A 20180-nucleotide genomic window follows, 5' to 3' on the forward strand; every position below is an offset into this window, starting at 1 on the left:
CCAGAAGCTACCACTCTCAAATGAACAATTTGGTAAATTTGCTTCTTTCTGATTATAACTACGTTTGGAACCCAACTCTGTACTCTGTATCTCAAAGGACACTGGCAAGTATCACAGACATGCTGTGGAGACTTAAGAGTGTTGGAAATTATTTGAGGCTGCATCAAGTTTAGCACTGTTTCCTTTCAGAACTTTGGGGAGAGTAGAGTTGGCATCAGAAAAGTGATAACAAAAAGTGCTGTGTTGCCAAGAATTAGAGCAGGGGACAGCAGCTTCAGTAGTGTGTCAACAGTGCTATCCTGCTTAGCACTTCTGTGGGTCGAGAAGTCAGCATGCAAGACTGTCCCGCACACATGGCGATATCCTGTTTTGAGGCCAGCTGAGCATACCCAGAACACACTGTGTAGTTGTTTTTCAGAGCCCTCTGGAAATGTGGGCTTGCTGAGCACTACGCAGACCCTCCATGTCACTCAAACTGCACTTGGAAACACAAGGCCTGCCCACCCGCCTGCCGTTGGGAGCTGTCATGAACTCATGCTGAGGCTGCTCCAGGGGGATGTTGGTGTGATCTAGCGGGTGTCTCTCTTTCAACCTATCAATTAGGAAAAGAGCAGAGGCAGATGTGATATATTAGATGTCTAAGATGAATCGCTCAGAAAAAATCTCATCTTGGCAAGAGAGACTCAAGTTGCCAGCCATCCAGCATGTGCCTGAGATATCCCCAGAAGCCTGGCAGAGCTTGACTGGGCTGCTCTGCTAAACGAAATTGCTGAGACGACTGTCTTGAGGTGATTAATAAAGTGCATAAATCTTAACTATGGGAGAAAAGAAAAGAAGATGGATGGATGTAGCCACATATTGGAAATGTAATGAAACCACACTGAAGCGACGAGGATTTGCTAATATAATTCAGAAAAACAATACTGTGTTGATTGTTCCTCACTGGTCTTATTTTGTTATTCTCATTTCAAAGATAACCAGGAAGACACGTTTGGTTTGGTTTTTCATTTTTCTAGTGTGGGAGACTTGAGCTGGCAACAAAGTTGGAAAGAGAGAATGACATCATGTATACGTGCCCCTGGCATTGATTATTTATTATTTATCCCCCCATTAATAGAGCTAAAAAAAAAAGATTGGTTCAGCTTCTCTCAAAGCTGCTATTGAGTGCTGTTAGTAATCATAAATGAAGTTTTGCTAGTTTTCAAAGTAATTAGGACCCCAAAGCAAATCAACACTAAATGAGCTCTCATCTTTGAAGCTATTTGTTTCTAACTAAATAGTTCTGTTCTGCTATGATTATATACTAGTCATTATAAAATTAAAAATAATTTTAAGTGAATGGATTTTTTAGAAGTATTTGTTTCTTGCTAATTATTGTGAACTAATTGTAATTTATGATGGTATTCAAGAAATCTAGAATTCTAGGCTCTAGTGGTTGCAACCTTCAATTCCAGCTGGAAAGAAAAAATGATAGGAAAGAGGGTTTAAGCCAGTCAAAATCAGGATTTTCAAAATTTTGAAAATATCTGACTTTTAAAATATCATCACAGACAACTGTGCAGGGTGATGGCATTAAAAAGCTGTATTTGTCAATGGACTTGAATTTCATTCTAGCCCTGCTAGACACTGTGATCTTTGGCATGTTATGTAATACGTTAGCACCTCAGTTTTGGCATCTGAAAATGGGAATAATAGCATGTACACTGCAGCACTGTTTTGAAGCCTACAGTAATGTCTCTAAAATCTTTAGCATAGGGTTCTCATCATAATGACTTGCTGTCATTATCATCATCACTTTTTACCACTTCCCTTGTTATTTTATTTATGTATTTATTTTATTTATTTATTTAAGGCAGGGTTTATTGAGAGGACAGAAAAGTTCCCACAGTGGGAGGAGATCTGAAAGGGTTGCCCTTCCCTTGTTATTTTTATGATAGAAAAATGTTCTGCTTATAAGCTCAAGCTTGGTCTCCAGGACAGTCAGTCCCTGGCTTCTCATGCCAATGTTCTTTTTTCCAATGGCAAGTTTGTATCTATCAGGGATACCGGATTTAAGTCAAACAACCCAGGAAAACAGACGTTTTCCACATCATCTCCCTGTGCTGCTGGGCAGACATCAGTTAAGCATGGTAGAAAGTATGACCGCCCAGAGCACATATTTAACAGGAGGTTTCCCATGAACCAGCATATTGGTGAGAGCCCCCACCCTACCCATGAATTCACAGAAGTTCACACTTGGCCAATATCTTCCAAGGACAAAAGGAAAACATCAAGAGATGAACAAAAGCAGAGCATCAAACAACCAGAGAAGTCCCAGAGATGAGCCTCATGGATGTCCCTTCCCCAGCCTCTCTCTCTTTCTCACAAATGGATATCATGAGTTGTGCAAGTGAGTAAAATCTGGGCATCAAGCATTTCTGCAGGAGGTAGAGGATGGATGGATGTCGAGCTCAGCATTTCCGTCAATGTCCCAGCACTAGCCCTGCTGTTTTCACCAACCATTTCCTTTCACTCTTAGCTCTCTGCTCTGACTTGTCATGTTTCATTATGCTGTTGGTTTAAAGAACATTCTTCTTTACTCGGTTTCTTGCTTCTAGGTTCTAAGTTTGTTGATGGCTTTTTATATTCCAGGCACAAAGTACTTTGCAATGCTATTGTGATGAATCCTTAAAACAACTAAGTTTACACCTGAGAAAGAATGTGTAGGGTCACAGGGAGAGCAAGCACTGGGGCAGGGGTGGGCGTGAGATCCTGGCCACCTTCTTGGGGCACAGATTTGGGGTTGCCAATGGGATTCCCACGAGAGAAGCTTGTCCTGAGTGTGGCTGCTGTGGGGGCATCTACACTGCCTTTCCTTAACTTGCTGCTCCAGCCCCTTTCCCCACTCTCGGTGGCCCCACCTGTGCTCCTGGTGTACAGAGGTTGATCCCAGGCAGCCCAGCCCCTTTGAGGGCCTCCTTCCTCCTTTGATCAGTCCCCTCACCCTCACATCTTCCAGTCCCACCACCCTGGCTTACCAGGCGACAGGAGCACGGGGAGCCCTGCCAGCTCTGATGCATCGCCTCAGGGGTAACAGAAGAAAGTGCTCTCATCTCAATAGGCTAAGGGAGGGGTGGTGTTCGCCTTTATTCATTTTTGTTGTTGTTTTGCTTTGTTTTGTTTTGTTTTTTTAAGATGCTGGAAAGAAAAAGAGGTTGGATGGGTTTCAGAAGGAGGAAGGAAGATGGATTTTTAGAAACAGGAAAGAAACTACGCTCAGAGATGAACAGCCCCTGACAAGGACAAAACCACCGCCACGCCTACTGCATTTCAGACAGGACAGTCCAACTTCTGACACACACTCACCCCTCCTCCTGGCCAGGCTCAGAACCCCTTGGACTGCTACCTCGGGCTGCTACTACTTTCTCCACCTACCAAAAGAGAGTCTGCATAGGTTTAGACTTGTGTGGTGTCAATCGCTACCAAGTATTGGACCCCTCATGTGCCAGATGCTAGATGAGGCCCTGGCGTAGCATGTCCTGTTCAGCCTTTTCAATAACTCCATGGAGTCGGTAAACTATATTCCCAGTTTACAGACAAGAAAACCAAGTCCCACGGCTAGAAAGGGACAGATTGGGTGTTGAAACAGAGTTGGTGATTTTCAAAACCCGTGTCCCTTTGTGCTGTGCTACCTTACCTGGAGCAGGGCAGGTATTTAGGCATGCAGGGCCACATTAGAGGGTCTTCACTGAAAGGCTGGCAGTGACTGGGAAGGAAGATCTGTTAGGGAAGCCTGTGGGTGCCATAGTGACCTGGATGCCACTGATTCCTTATTTTCTTTGGCTTTATTTATTGCAATAGTTTTAGGGGGGTCCAAATGGCTTTTGGTTATACAATTGCATTGTATAGTGGCAAAGAAGTCTGAGCTTTAAGTGTTTCCACCACCCTCACCCATGCACATTGTACCTTTTAAGTTACTTTTCATTCCTCCACCCCTTCTCCCTCACCCTTCAAGTCTCCAGTGTCCATTATACCATTTTCTATGCCTTTGCTGACCCTAGTCTAACTCCTACTTATAAATAAGAACATACAGTGTTTGGTTTTCAGTTCCTGAGTTTGTTCCCTTAGGATGATGTTCTCCAATTCCATTCGAGTTGCTGCAAAAGACATTATTTCATTCTTTTTTATGACTGAATAGTATTCTATATTGTGTATCTACCACAATTTCATCATCCACTGATTGGTTGATGGCATTCAGGTTGATTCCACAGATTTACAATTGTGAACTGTGCTGTGATGAACATGGAGATACAGGTGATTTTTCTAATAACGACATTCTTATTTCATTAAATACAACAAAATCTCAAACTGCAATATGCATTATTTATCTTTTTCTTTTTACCCAATTCCTTTTAAACATTCCTATAGTGTATTCCCCAAAGCTGACGTGATCACAGTAACACGGGGCTGTCAGGCTTCTCAGAGAAAGTGGATTCAAGACCCATGAGTGTCCACTGCACAGTGTGAGTATGATGTCCTTACAGACCCTAGAGTTAGGAGCCAGCCTGGAAGCCCACCCTTGCCACCCATGTCCGGACACTTTCTTGAGACCATTCCTAAGCACACATGCCTGATAGCAGGGGAGTTGTTTAGGGCCTCAGGAAATCCTGCCTGCATATGACAGGGCACCCGCCCAGGAGTCAGGGAGCCTCATCTGCCTGCCTGAAGTCGTGGAGTTTTCAGCAACGCATGAATTTTGATCCACCACTGCTCCAAGAATCTCCTATAGTCCATTTTCTAGAAAACGAGGATGCTGAATATACATGTGTCCCCTCCTGCAAGGGGCAAGAGAATTGAATGAATTTTGCACCGTTTTTTCCTGTCAGTCTTGCTGTCCTTCTTCGTCTGGATAGAAAGAGTGAGAGGAGCCCTTTTAGGTTCCTGTGGATGGAGATTGGAAGGGACAGGGCTACACCAGGTGCTCAGAACCATTCACTTGTCAATGTGATTGTGCTCAAAACACGATGCACTGATGCTTGTCCAGCTCGCTGTGGGATTCACAGAAGCACATTGTTGGGGGGACATATGAGGTTGTCTCGGCTGGCACCTCAAGTCAGGTGCACACCCAGCCCAGAAGCTGCTGTTTCTCCACCCTTGTATTTATGAATGGCGAATGACTGCAGCAGGGAAGTTAGTGGAACTCCAGATGATGCGAAGAGACCAACCCCACTCAAGGACCCCCTCTGCTCATTCCTTTTTACCTGGGTGTTGCACTTGGAGTCTCCACTTACTCTGTTTCCACCCCCAAGTCTCGGTCATACCATAAGGTGGCAGAGATCCTTCCTCTTCACCAAAGGCCCATCCTGCAGCCTGCGTGGACCCCTGCCCTGGGCCTCAGTGCTGCTCGTTCTTCCTCCTGTCTTAGCTTTGTCTTTCCATTTAGGTCAGGAATGCTCAGTGGATTCCATCGAATGTGCCATGGTGGACTGGACGTGACTGACTAGCGGAAGACCAGAGCCACTGCAAAGGGTTAGGAAAGATGCAGTGGCTGAGCCATGGTGGGAGTGAATCCCTGGGCCACACATGTGCCCTTCTGCAAGGAGTGGATCCCTGGGGCCACGCATTTGTCGTTCTGTAGGGAGTGGATCCCTGGGCCTCGCATGTGTCCACTACAGGGAGTGGATCCCTGGGGCCACACATCTGCCCTTTCAGCGCCAGCCCAGAGAATCTCTCACTTTAGGTTTTATATCCCATGTGTGCTGGATGTGGTTCTGACCCACAGTGAGGGCTCAAGCCATTACCCATGAGTTGATGTCCTAAGAGGTGCCATCAAGAGGAACAAGATGGAAATGAGTCTGGAAAGTGGGACCTTGCTTTGCCAGGAACAGCATTTCCTTGACAAGTGCGGCACCAAAGGAGTACTAGGAACTGGGTTTTATTTGAGACATGCCTGGGTCCCTTGAGATCCTTCTTACTTCTGTGTCTAATTCATGGGAGCAGTTGTCCAGCACATTCTATAAATGCCTAATTTGGACTTAAATGATATGCTTTAAGACAGGGGTGTCCAACCTTTTGCCTTCTCTGGAACACATTGAGTAAAGAGGAGTTATCTTGGACCACACATAAATTATATAATATAGTTAGCATGTATGCATAATAAGACTTCTCTTATTTTTAAAAAAAATGTTTATTATGAAGTTTAGAAAAATGAGAATAATATAAAACTAGTGGGACATTTGACCTTATTTTTGTAAAACTAATCTATCAATGTCTGGTTCAATGAAAATGATTCCAATTCTTAGTTCTCAAGGCGCTCGTCAGAAATGTTTCTTCAAATTTTACTCTTCATGTGCTTTATAATTGAAAACAGCTGCACACAAACGTATGTGCTGCCAAAAAGCCATGTCATGAATACGGTGTGATTGTGAACTTCAAAAATGAAGCTACACATGGGGTCACAAGAAAAATAAATGCTTAAAAACACAGGATGTTAAAAAATTTTGTGGGGCCTCATCACTAGCTGTCCTGGGCCACATGCAACCCATAGGCCGTGAGGTTGGACATGCCTGCTTTAAGAGAATATAAAATAAATATAAAGATATATGTGTACACACACACACACGTATCATATGGCTGATGTGAAATAAAGCAGACAGTCAGGGGACCCACACCCAGTGAAAGTCATTTCCATGAAAAAAGCAGTCATTGCTGCTTTAAAACCTGTGCTCTTCGCTATCTCCAGTATGAGCAACTGGCTGGTGTCAACTTTAGCATCTGCATCCTGATCCCAGTCTGGTCTCAGCAGATGCCAGTCATGTCTGTGGTTCCTTTTCCTTAAGAATAAACCCCTACAGTTACAGTACATACTGCTGAGACTATTGGAATTTCAACTTTGACAGTTTTTTGAAGCTTAGAGCAAAGCATCGTGTGTTTGAAAAGCAAGAGAAACAAATTGCAGGTGGCCAAAAGGCAGGACAAACACAGCAGTGTCCCTTTTCATACAGCTCCAGCCTGTGTGGCAGGTATCTGCATACAGGGGAGATATGGGATGATGGCTCTCACCTGCCTGGTCCACAGCCTGGGGAATGGGAATAGCAGAGGACTTGGAGTTAGAAGGCCTGAGTTCAGGCCCCTACCAGATACTTGACCTTGAGCATATATTCCAGCCACTCCAAACCTTGATTTTCCCTCTGAAGATAAAAGGAAAATGATCGTGTTTACTTATGCCATAAGATTATGACAGTCAGATAGAGAACAGAAGTGAGCCAGGCGCTATAGCTCACACCTATAATCTCAGCACTCTGGGAGGCCGAGGCAGAAGGATTGCTTGAGTACAGGAGTTAAGAGCCAGCCTGGACAATATCATCTCTACAAAAAATTAGCCAGCATGGTGCCATGCACCTATAGTCCCAGCTACTAGGGAGGCTGAGATGGGAGGTTCTCCTGAGCCCAAGAAGTTGAGGCTGCAGTGAGCCACGATCATGCCACTGCACTCCAGCCTGGGCAGCAGGGTGAAAATTTGACTCAAAAAAAAGAGAAAGAAAACAGAAGTGAAAGGACCTGGTAAACTGTCACTCAGCAAATTAAACTCTGACCACCCAGTGTCAGTCCCAGTTGCTCACCCTCTCCTCCAAATAATTTGCCATAAGCCAAGATCATTAATGTCTTTCCTTGGTGGTTGCTGACCTCATTCTGCCCATGCACCACCTTTGGTGCACAACTCCTGTCTGTGGCTGTGGTCTTCAGCCTTGCTGGTGAGGAGATGGAGGCTAAAATGACCCACTGGTGAGAACCAGAGTTTTTAATGCAACCAAAAATGGATGCTGAGTGGATTTGGGGAGGGCAGAGGAGGAATCTGTTTGGCAATTGGGGCAGAGCCTTTAGCCATCACTGGAATCATCCTCAGCACAGGGTCTGCATTCAAGGCTCCCATGACCAAGGCTGCTCAGCATCCCACCAGCTTGTTTCAGTGCTGGTTTAGAACCACACCCATGCCCACTCCTCCTGGATGGACCATGTCTCTACAGAGAAGACTGGCATGTCAATGACACATTCACTTCTCTTTTGTCTAGAGGTTGTTACTCACTGGCAGATGTCAGCAGAACTTTTCCTGCAAACACCAAGTGTCTGTTAAAAGGCCATTCGTTTTTACTGACTACTCAAAATAGACACTGTGCTGGGAGGGACAGGCCTGGCAGGCTAGAGGGACAGCTCCTGTCCCGCAGTGTCTGTACTGCAGACCTACATCTCCTGCACTCGGAGCAGCTTCTGAAGGAGGGATCTCTCCACATCATGCACGCAATGCTAAAGCTTCAAAGAGCTCTGTGCCTTGAGTCTTTATGGAATCTCAGGGAGTTGTCTTGTTTTGTTTTCTTTGAGTCAGGGTCTCACTCTGTCACCCAGGCTAAACCTCCTGAGCTCAGGTGATCCTTCCACCTCAACATCCTGAGTAGCTGAGACTACAGGCATGAGCCACCATACCCAGCTATTTATTTATTTATTTATTTAATTATTTAGAGATGAAGTTTTGCTGTGTTGCCCAGGCTGGTCTCGAACTCTCCTGAGCTCAAGCAGTCCGCCCACCTCGGCCTACCAAGGTTCTGGGATTACAGACATGAGTCACCCACACCCGGCCTCAGTTCTTGCTTTCTTACTAACTCACCATGTGATCTTTCCATTTTATATTTTCTAATCTGTGAGACTAGAGGCCACAATGAGTTCTCTACACACTCTCTCAATTCTAGAAGAGCATAGTTTTTTTTACTTTGGGAAAACCTATTCCTTGGTTTCCAGGTCTATCAGAGATAAGTGGTGATATCTACCTGCTAGCACCACTGGTTGCTCTGACGTTGAATTCGCATAGTCTGTGAGTGAGTTTTAACAATATAAAGTGTCCATGAAAACTTATGTTGCCTTGAAGACCATGACCAGGATGTAATCGGTAACGTGGGACAGACAGGACTGCCTGGCCATTTCTGCTTGGGGACGCAGAATGCATACTCCTGCCACTTACCCGGGAGGCATGGGAACACCTGCCCTGTGCAGGCTGACATGGCCTACAATGTTTCCAGAGCGCCTCACCTACGAAAGTGCTTGGGGCCACTGAGATGAATCCCTGCTGCCTAATGGGAAAATGATCTCCTGTCACTGTGACAGGAATGTGAAGCAGGCTCGAGTCAGCCTCTCATTTCTGAAGAATGCTTTTCTCTTCCCTCTTGCTGCTGCTTGGAGCTGCTTTTGAAGTTGATACACACTTTTTTATTTCTCCTGAGTCGGGTGGTCCAGGGTCACAGCTCTCTCCAGATAACTAAACACTAACAGCAGCATGCCGGCCCTTCCCTCACATTCCTATTAAGAGCTGTCACACAGAGTCACTCTGGAGGTGTTAGCGATGGTCATTTTTTTCCTTGATTCTATCTCAGACTCAAGCCCTGCCCATGGAGCAGGCCGGGTGCTAACTAGAGATAAACTTGACACACTTCGAGATACTATCTTCTCTCTGCACTGCCAGGCTACAAAATGGCATCCAGGGAAGGTTTTGCATTTATGTGACATCGTAACAACCAGACTAAGAAATGTATTTTGACGAGAGTGAGGACATAGTGCAGTCACTTACACAGGGGCTTGCTTTGGGAATTCTTCATTCAACTAAAGGAGATGTTATGACTCCCGATGTCATTTTTCTTAGCAACTGCTACAGAACGAAGCCCACAAGTCTTCCTGGTGCCTCCAACCCCACCCATCACCACCCTGAAAGGAAAGAGTGGCCCAGTCCCATGTGTACATGGACAGAAAGTGCAGCGGTCATCCCTGAGTCTCAGTGGTATTCTCTAGAGAGGATCACTGCAGATAAGAAACTTACTGACGTGAGATTCATGTGTTCGTGTCATTGTATGTGGTCTATGTTCAAGGCCAGGCTGTTCATCTCTCATAATTTATCTCCAAAAGAACTGTCAAGATCTCAAGCACATGGAGAACAAGGGGTGTCAAATATGCACATCCAGGTCACAGTGTGGAGAGGACTTCTCATCCACTCCCTTTCACATACTGAGTGCTGACAGCATGCCCATGGAGTGGAAGCAAGGGTGTGGGAGGTACACTCACTGCTTCACATCCTTATCTGACAGCTGGAGTCTGGGTAACCTTCAAAGCACAACCCAGATATGAACTAGAAATAGGTGGTTCAATTTGAGCTTAAGAAGATCCTTGACCAGGGGTAGTAGCTCATGTAATCCCAGCACTTTGAGAGACCAAGGTGGGAGGATGGCTTCAGTCCAGGAGTTCAAGACCAGCCCAGGCAACATAGAGAGACCTCATCTCTACAAAAATAAAATAATAATAATAATAATAAGGCATGGTAGCACATTCCTGTATTCCCCACTGAGATGGGAGAATCACCAAAACCCAGGAGGTCAAGGCTGCAGTTAGCTGTGATTGTGCTACTGCACTCCAGCCTGAGCAACAGAGTGAGAATCCGATTCAAAAAAAGGATCCAGCATTTGCCCCACTCTCCCCCTTTACCATGTCTTCTTACTGATAATCATCAACATGAATTCGAGGGTGGGAATACCTGATCATTGCCTCATACTAAAAGACACCCAGGCACACCCAAATTTGATCTAGATTCACATTCCAGTTAAAAGCATGGAAAGGCGTTAAGGGTATTTCTGTTTTCATATGTACTCGATTAATAATAAAAGACTTTTTCTGATCAGTAGAAAGCTTTAAAATTCAGAACTAACACCAGCTGATTGTAATTTATATTTCAGAAAAACAGCCATCATGCTCTCCATCTCAGCCAGAGGAGCAGTTGTCAGGGTGAGCAGCATGCCTGCTGACCACTTGGAATCCATCTTCATTTCTGCATGGGAGGCTGAAGCAGCCCCAGACCCAGATGTGCAGTTGGTTTCTGTTCAATTTCAGTTCCTTTGGGAACATTACACTGAATTGTGTAATTTTTTTCCTGAATGCCCAGATGATGTAAACACACCCATTTCATTCTACCAGCAGTGCTAGGGACGCCCACTGGGAGAGCATGCTAATACATTTTTTGCCAAGTTGTATTTTGGGGCCAACCTTGCCCACAGAAGGACTTGGAGCCCTTTGTAACCCCAGGTGTGATGACATCGTAGGAGTCTTTGAAGCACACACATCTCCATATAATGAAAGCAACGTACCTTCCCTTCCCTTTATCCTGTCATATTGGCTGCTTTCAGCAAGTACAAAGCCAAAAAATGGAGAACCTGCCCAACTGGGTTCTGTGTGTGCATGCACTGACCCTTAAATTATGGTGACCCAAACTCCCATCCCTCCCATGTGACTTGGAAGCATTCGGGCTCTTGGCATGTCACTTCCAGCCTGGTTCTGAGCAGAAATAGTTGTGTTGCACTAGCAAGGCCATAGCATCAGGGACAGCCAATGGCAAGAAAAAGGGACCTGTGGACCATCTCTGTGTTCTGCTCCCTAGGCCACCCCATGTGGAAGCCTCTTGAATCCACTTTAGACATTTACTTTCAGCAGGGGAAGACCAGGAGAGAGAGCCTGTGCCTCAACCCACTGCCTGTGGTAAGTTCCACAGTGATAAGGCACAGTGATAAAATGTGATTCGCTTATCTGCAAAGTGGTGGCTTCCAATCCTCTCTTAGGCTTAGCCTGTGGGGCTGCACAGGCGCTTGCATAAACAGATATGTGTATTTCGTGAGCTGTACTGGTGAAGTAACACTGGGAGATTTTATGAAGTTCTTAATTACTCTCAGAGGTTGAAAGACTGTCAAATATGAGGGGGGGGTTTTTGGTCAAAAGTAAAAATGACAATTAAAAATGACAATTCCCTGACTCTAGAACTCAAACAGAGGTTTGCTTTGATGGTTTGTGTTTTCACCACTGGTGTTTTCTTACAATCTGGCCTCTTTCTGGAGTGGATAAATACCACATTTACTAACAGAATGTACGCTAATGGTTTGCAGAATTCTAACTGGTTCTGGATAAACAGCTGCATTGTTTGCTGTGGAAATTACCAGCAAAAGATTAGCTAGGACTGTTCTTCCCAGCTTGAGCTTTTGACCTGGTGAGAAGCAGCCTGGCCTAGAAGAGGGCATGGATGGTGGAGTAGATGGGCGTTCAGCAATACGAACTTTTCCATGGAGTTGTTGTAAGGATTAAATAAAGTATGTGAAAACAGCACCCAGAGTGGATGGAAAACATTTTATTAGGATTAATCCCTTTTGATTCCTTGCTTCCTAAGGAATATCATTTGAGAGTAGAATTCTGCAAATTTTTTTACACAGGAGGCATACAAATCAAATATATTACACTTTCACCTTTGTTCCAGGCCTGCATAAACATGTCAATACTACATAAGAAAATGATTACGTCAAAACCAAAGCATGGCCTTCCATTTCTAGCAAGATGAATGGCCAGACGTTTAGATAAAACCCTTCTGGTTTACATGTAAATATGCTAGATCATAAGCAGATGATCATGAGAAGAATGTAGAAAGTAGAGAAATTTTGTATCTAGCAAATGAAGAACCTTTCTTAATAAATAATATCAAAAAATAGAATTATCACAATAGCCACCAAAAAAAAATGAAATACCTCGGTATCTTCCTAACCAGAGAAGTGAAAGACTTTTACAATGAAAACTATAAAACACCCCTCAAAGAAATAAAAAATGACACAAACATATGGAAAAATATTCAGTGCTCATGAACTGGAAGAATCAACATTGTTAAGATGTCCATCCTACCCAAGGCCATCTAAGCATTTAATGCAATACCCATTAAATGACCAACATCATTCTTCTCAGACCTGGAAATGACAATACCGAAATGTATATGGAAACATAACAACCACGAATAGCCAAAACAGTCCTCAACAAAAGAAACAAAGTGGGAAGTATCACACTTCTAGACTTTAAACTTCATTATAAGGCTATAATAATCAAAACAGCCTGGTATTGGTACGAGAACAGGCATATGAGTCAATGTAAAAGGATAGAGATTCTGGAAGCAAAACCTCAATCTCTCAACCAACTCATCTTTTCTTTGACAAAGCCTCCACTAACAACCACTGGGAAGAGGACAACTTATTCAGTAAATGGTGCTGGGAAAACTGGCTGACCATGTGCAGAAGATTAAAACCAGACCCCCTGCCTGTCACTAAACACGAAAATCAACTCTAAATGAATCAAAGACCTAAACCTAAAACCTCAAACTATAAGAACCTTATAAAATGCAGGAGACACCCTTATGGAAGTTGGTATTGGCAACCAATTCCTGATCAAACTCCAAATGCTATGTCGTAAGACATGATAGACAAGTGGGACCTCATCAAACTGAAAATCTTCTGCAAAGCAAAAGAAACCATCAAGAGAGTGGGGAAACAGCCCACAGTATAGGAAAAAATATTTTCCAACTGTACATTCGACAAAGGCCTAACATCTAGAATCTACAAGGAACTCAAACATGCCGAAAGGAAACAAACAAACGACCTCATTAAAAATTGGGCAGAGCTGGGCTTGGTGGCTCAGCCTGTAATCCCGCGCCTTTGGGAGGCTGAGGTGAGTGGATTGCCTGAGCCCGCGGGTTCGAGACCTGCCTGGGCAGCGAGACCTCATCTCTACAATAAATCAGAAAATCAACCGGGCATGGTAGCGCATGCCTGTAATTCCGGCTACTTGGAAAGTTGAGGTGGAAGGATCACCAGAGCCCAGCAGGTCGAGGCTGCGGTGGCTAGGAGCAACCACTGCACTCCAGTCTGGGCGACAGAGTGAGACTCCAACTCAATAAAAAAAATTGGGCAGAAGACAAGAAGACATGAATAAATACTTCTCAGAAGAAGACATATAAGCAGCCAACAGATACATGAAAAAATGCTCAGCCTCACTAATAATCAAATAAATGCAAATTAAAACAACACTGAGATATCACCTAACTCCAGTCAGGATGGCCATCATTAATAACTCAAAAAACAACAGATCCTGGAGAGGATGTGGGGAAAAGGGAACACTGCTACACTGTTGGTAGGAGTGTAAACTAGTACAACCTCTGTGGAAAACAGTGTGGCAACTCCTAAAAGATCTAAAAATCGACCTTCCATGTGACCCAGCAATCCCCCTTCTGGAGATATACCCAGAGGAACACAAGTCTTTCTATGAAAAAGATACCTGCACACACATGTTTACTGCAGTATTATTCACAATAGCAAAGACATGGAACCAACCTTGCTGCCCACAGAAAGTGGACTGGATTTTTAAAAATGTGGTACATATACACAATGGAATATTACACAGTCATACAGAAGGACAAAATTATGAACTTCACAGCAATTTGGATGGATTTAGAGTCTATAATACTCAGTGATCTATCACAGACACAAAGGACTGAGTACTACATGTTCTCTCATAAGCAGACTCTGAACAATTATCATAATACTATAAGGATGGGATTGGTGGCCGGGCTCGGTGGCTCAGCCTGTAATCCCGCGCTTTGGGAAGTCGAGGTGAGTGAATTGCCTGAGCCCGCAGGTTGGTGACCCACCTGAGCAACTTGGTGAGATCTCATCTCTACAATAAATTAAAAAAATAAAAAAATTAGCCAGGCGTGGTAGCGCACACCTGTAATTCTGGCTACTTGGAAGGCTGAGGCAGAAGGATCGCTGGAGCCCAGCAAGTCGAGGCTGCAGTGGCCGGGAGCAGCCACTGCACTCCTGTCTGGGTGACAGAGTGAGACTCCAACTCACAAAAAAAAAAAAAAGAATGAGATTGGCAGTAGTGGAAAACTGCCAGGTGGTGGTGGGGGGGAGAAGGAGAGACACATGTCATCAATAATGGTACCTGATCTCAAACCAGGTGAAGTGGGGACCAAAGGGAGGCCCAAACTTTACCTATACAATGACCACAAACCTTAATTGTACTCAACACCTTTAAAAGAAAAAAAAAAGAAAAATGCTGACAAAAATTTTAAAATAGAATTAAAAACAAAAAATATATATACTAGAGGTAAAGAGGTATACCACATTTTCTTTAAAGTTTACATTCCGCAGGAAACTATATTAGTGTTGAATTTATATGTACTAAATAACATAGTTTCAAATAGTAAAGGCAAATTCACAGAATTACAATAAGAAATACACAACTTCACATTATAAGTAGGAAATTTTTATATATGGCTTTTAGTAGAATTTAGAAATCTAGAACAATGCAATGAATAAGTTTGGCCTCAGAGATGTATATACAACATTGTTTCAACAGCTAGAGAGTGGTTATTTCCTTGAGGGAGACACAGGAATTTGATAAAAATTAGTAATGTTCTAGAACATAAAACAAGCCTCAATAAATTTTAATAAATATTTATACAGAACATAAACAAGTCAATTATAAAAAGATAATGCATAATAAGGAAACATAAAAATCTACTTTTAAGTAATATATCAGTCAAAGATTGCATCATAATGAAATTAGGGAAATTAAATGATAATACAGTACTACTTAGCAAAAAGATGTGGGATGAAGCTGAAGTAATATGGAGAAATGTATAACCTTGAATGCTTATATTAGGAAAAATATGAGTGAATCATCAACTGAAAAACAGAAAAAGAGCAGCAGAATAAATCCATAAGCAATGGGGAAAAATTTAGAGAACAAAAAGCTAGTAACAGAAAACAAAACTAGAAAGTGGATCACAACACCAAAAGTAGATTCTTTGTAAAGAATAATGAATTAACAAGATTGCTCTGATCATATGCACACATCACACAAAATGGATTAGCAAACAATGCAACAGACATAAGGGATCTATAATTGCATATGAACAGGAAGCTTATCAGATAAGAAGGCAATGTAACAGACTATGCAGACAAATGTATAAATTTAGATAAAATGAATAATCTAAAAACATATAAATTACCAAAACTAATTTAAGAAACAACAGAAAAATCTGAATGATTCTATAATCATGAAAGAAATAAAATCAGTAATTAAGTTTTTCCCACTGGAAAACACCAGACCAAAAGATTTTGCATGAGATTCACCAAATCTTCAATTCCAAAATACATAACTTATTTAGAAAATAGAAAAGTAGAAAATATCCCCGAATGTATTCTACAATGGCAGTGTTAACCTTGGATCCAAAATTTGACACAGGAAGTATAGGAAAATTATATACCCTTCAAATGCCTAGAACATTGGCAAGTTAACAGAGCACTAGCAAACCCTCTTAAAAGTAGATTTTAAAAATAATAATATATAAATAGATGATAAATTTGGGGTTATTCTAGAAAGCAAAGTTAGTTAATTATTAGAAAATTATGTAGTATAATTCAACATATCAACTCATTAAAGTACAAAAATCAAGTAATCTCAATAGACAGCAAGAAATCATTCAATAAAATTATATAACAATTCAAGATTTTAAAGAATTTAGCAAACTAGGAATAGAATGAAACATTCTTAACCTGATGAAGTATATTACAATAAATGTGTGGCAAACATGGTACCTAATGGTGAAATATTTTTAAAAGCCCCTTTAAAATTAGGAATACAGCAAGGATGTGCACCATCACCACGTAACATGACATCAGCATGAGTGTGGTGGTTCCAGCCTAAAAAAACATAGGAAGAGCATGCCTTGCATACCAGGCGACATGCACAGGAGCATTCATGGCAGCTTTGATTTTGATTCATGGCAGCAGTAACCTGGAAATCACGCAGTTGTCCTTTGAACTGGAACAGGTAGATCAGTTGTGCTATCTTTACATATGCCTCTCATATGCAAGAAACAAGTGTCCGTGTGTGTCCACGTGGATGAGAAGTAGAGATGGAAAGTTCATTACAGAAAACACATGCAGTGTCATGCCACTTATATGAAGTTTATAAGCAGGATCATTTTTACGTATATTTTGAAACATATACGCATGTTAACCATAAAGAAAAGCAAATGATTAACACAAAATCCAGCTCCTGGCTACCTCTGAGGGGAGCACAGGGGAGGGAATCAGGGAAGGCTTATGTACATTTTCTGTTTCTCACACTGGAAATCGACACACGGGTGCTCATTACTAATAGTTAGACTCCATGTTTTATATTGTCTGTCTGTCATTTTATAATCTATAAAGCAAAACAAAACATCAGTACAAATGTGGATGTAATATGCTATCCTGTTTCCCTGCCAAAGGCATCATTTCTAGAAAATTGCCAATGTCATATGCAAGAAGCCTCACAGAGTAATCATTTAGCTGTTATCCTTTGTGCTTATTTGGTCTGAGGCCAAATTCTCCTAGTTTATCTTCCTTCACATTCTTCTTTGTCCACACGTTGTGAGCCCCACATCGTGCCGCACTCTTAACTATTGCTCAAGTTTGTCATGTGCAGATTTCTTCCATGAGTGACTTCCTCATCTGTAACATAGAAAACACAGTATACGTGCTTCACCCTGGAAGTGAAAGTTAGACAAAATGATATCGGCCTGGGATTTAGTAACACCAAATCAGTGTTCACTAATACTGATTGCTAAGAAATGTGGTTGCTTATGTGGGGGCACACAAGGCTTGGCATGGCGTGGACACTGATGCATCACAGCCACTGTGTCATGGAGCCGAGCCTTCATTCTGCTTCTGTCATGATCTCATGGAGACAGCTGTCCCTCATTTGGACTGCACAAGCTTCTCTTATACTCAGTGCTGCTTCCCTAGGACACATTGCTTGAGGCAAGGTTTCCAATTTCCATCTATGTCTCTGCATTTCCTGATATGGCTCACTATTGGTGACGCCCAGAACGTTCATGGGATTGGTTGGGTCCATCCCATTCCTCTATGTCTATGTGTTGACAATCCATTTCACAATAATCCCTGGCACAGTGGCTCATACCTATAATCCCAGCACTTTGAGAGGCTGAGGCAGGAGGATCACTTGGGCCCAGGAGTTCAAGACCAGTCTAGGTGACATAGAGAGACCTTGTCTCTACAAAAAAATTGGGAAAAAAAAATTAGCAGGGTGTGGTGGTGCACAATTGTAGTCCCAGCTACTCAGGAGGCTGAGGCAGGAGGACTGTCTGAGCCCAGGAGTCTGGGCTTCAATGAGCTGTGAGCGTGCCACCGCACTCCAGCCTGGGCCACAGAGCAAGACCCTGTCTTTAAAAACCACAAAATACTGCCCGCCCGCTTGTACCACCTCCCACCGCATCTGGGCCCGCCGCCCATGCGGAAACACAGCCGGAATGTCTGACAAACTGCCCTACAAAGTCGCTGACATCAGCCTGGCCACCTGTGGGGCACAAGGCCCTGGACATCGCAGAGAATGAGATGCCCGGCCTGATGCTCATGCGAGAGTTGTACTCAGCCTCCAAACCACTGAAGGGTGCCTGCATTGCTGGTTGCTTGCACATGACTGTGGAGACTGCTGTCCTCACAGAGACCCTCGTCACCCTGGGTGCTGAGGTACAGTGGTCCAGCTGCAACATCTTCTCTACTCAGGACCATGCAGCAGCTGCCATTTCCAGGGCTGGCATCCCAGGGCAAAACGGATGAAGAGTACCTGTGGTGCATCAAACAGACACTGTACTTCAAGGATGGGCCCCTCAACATGATTCTGGACAACGGTGGTGACCTCACCAACCTTATCCACACCAGGTACCCACAGCTCCTGCCAGGCATTCGAGGCATCTCTGAGGAGACCACGACTGGGGTCCACAACCTATACAAGATGATGACCAATGGGATCCTGAAGGTACCCGCTATCAATGTCAATGACTCCGTCACCAAGAGCAAGTTTGACAACCTCTGTGGCTGCCGGGAGTCCCTCATAGATGGCATCAAGCGGGCCACAGATGTGATGATTGCAGGCAAGGTGGCAGTGGTAGCAGGATATGGCGACGTGGGCAAGGGCTGTGCACAGGCCCTGCGGGATTTTGGAGCCCGTGTCATCATCACTGAGATCGACCCCATCAATGCACTGCAGGCTGCTATGGAGGGCTATGAGGTAACCACCATGGATGAGGCCTGTCAGGAGGTCAATATCTTTGTTACCACCACAGGCTGTGTTGACATCATCCTTGGCCTGCACTTTGAGCAGATGAAGGATGACTCCATTGTGTGTAACACTGGACACTTTGACGTGGAGATTGATGTCAGGTGGCTCAATGAGAATGCTGTGGAGAAGGTGAACATCAAACCCCAGGTGGACAGCTACCGGCTGAAGAATGGGCACCGCATCATCCTGCTGGCTGAGGGCTGTCTGGTCAACCTGGGTTGTGCCATGGGCCACCCCAGCTTCGTGATGAGTAACTCCTTTACGAACCAGGTGATGGTGCAGATTGAACTGTGGACTCATCCAGACAAGTACCCTGTTGGGGTTCACTTCCTGCCCAAGAAGCTGGATGAGGCCATGGCTGAAGCTCACCTGGGCAAGCTGAACGTGAAGCTGACCAAGCTGACTGAGAAACAGGCCCAGTACCTGGGCATGTCTCGTGACGGCCCCTTCAAGCCTGAACACTACCGCTACTGAGAGACAGACCTGTCCTTCACATTTCAGCTGCTGTCCTTGTTCAAGCCTCATCTCCTCCCCAGAGTAAATGGCACCAACTTTATGATTGGTTTGTCAGTATCCCCTATTGAATCCCTGGGGCTGGTAACTCAGTTTTTGGCCTCTGTCCTTCCTTCTGTTCCAAATATGGCAGGGGGAATTGAGAGGCCCTGGTTGTGATGGAAGTACAAGGGAACCATGAGCTCAGTGGTCTTGGAACTGCTCCCTGGGTCAGTCCTTCCTTAGGCCTGAAGTTGGTAGTGGTGGTCATTCACAAAGCCTGTGTACTGTACCACTGAGGACCTGGCCTATGGACTTAACACCCATGTGCTTGGTTTATAGGTTCAGTGGTTCCTCAGCCCATAACAGATGGTAAGGAGCTATATTGAAGGGCAGCGAGGAATTGTTGGAGCTTGAGTGATCCTGAGAGTCTGTCTTAGTGCTGGGCCTTCTCTTAAACCTGTAACAATGAGGTTGGTACTTATAGTCCCTATTTTACAGGGATTGGAATGGACTGTTAAGGGACAACTGAGAAAGGACAAGAGAAGTGACAGCCAGAGGTTGAGAGGGGCCAGAAAAATATAAAAGCACACATAGATCTGATACCACTTTGAACGTGATAGTTCCTATCACAACCCTGGGTCAAAAAGAGTAATTTGGTTTATAATGTTTATTATGTTAAA

General features: G+C 43.8%; 1 pseudogene across 1 annotated transcript; it reads left to right on the plus strand.

Annotated features, from left to right (window-relative positions):
- The first annotated feature begins 18193 nt into the window (after nucleotides 1-18193).
- On the plus strand, nucleotides 18194-19772 carry LOC103256451 (annotated as a pseudogene). Its single transcript, XR_002481738.1, has one exon. The product of XR_002481738.1 is annotated as an adenosylhomocysteinase pseudogene (transcript).
- Nucleotides 19773-20180: the final 408 nt, after the last annotated feature.

This window comes from Carlito syrichta, unplaced genomic scaffold (genome assembly GCF_000164805.1).
Source record: "Carlito syrichta isolate Samal-C Ts95f unplaced genomic scaffold, Tarsius_syrichta-2.0.1 Scaffold78716, whole genome shotgun sequence".
NCBI classification, from domain to species: domain Eukaryota; kingdom Metazoa; phylum Chordata; class Mammalia; order Primates; family Tarsiidae; genus Carlito; species Carlito syrichta.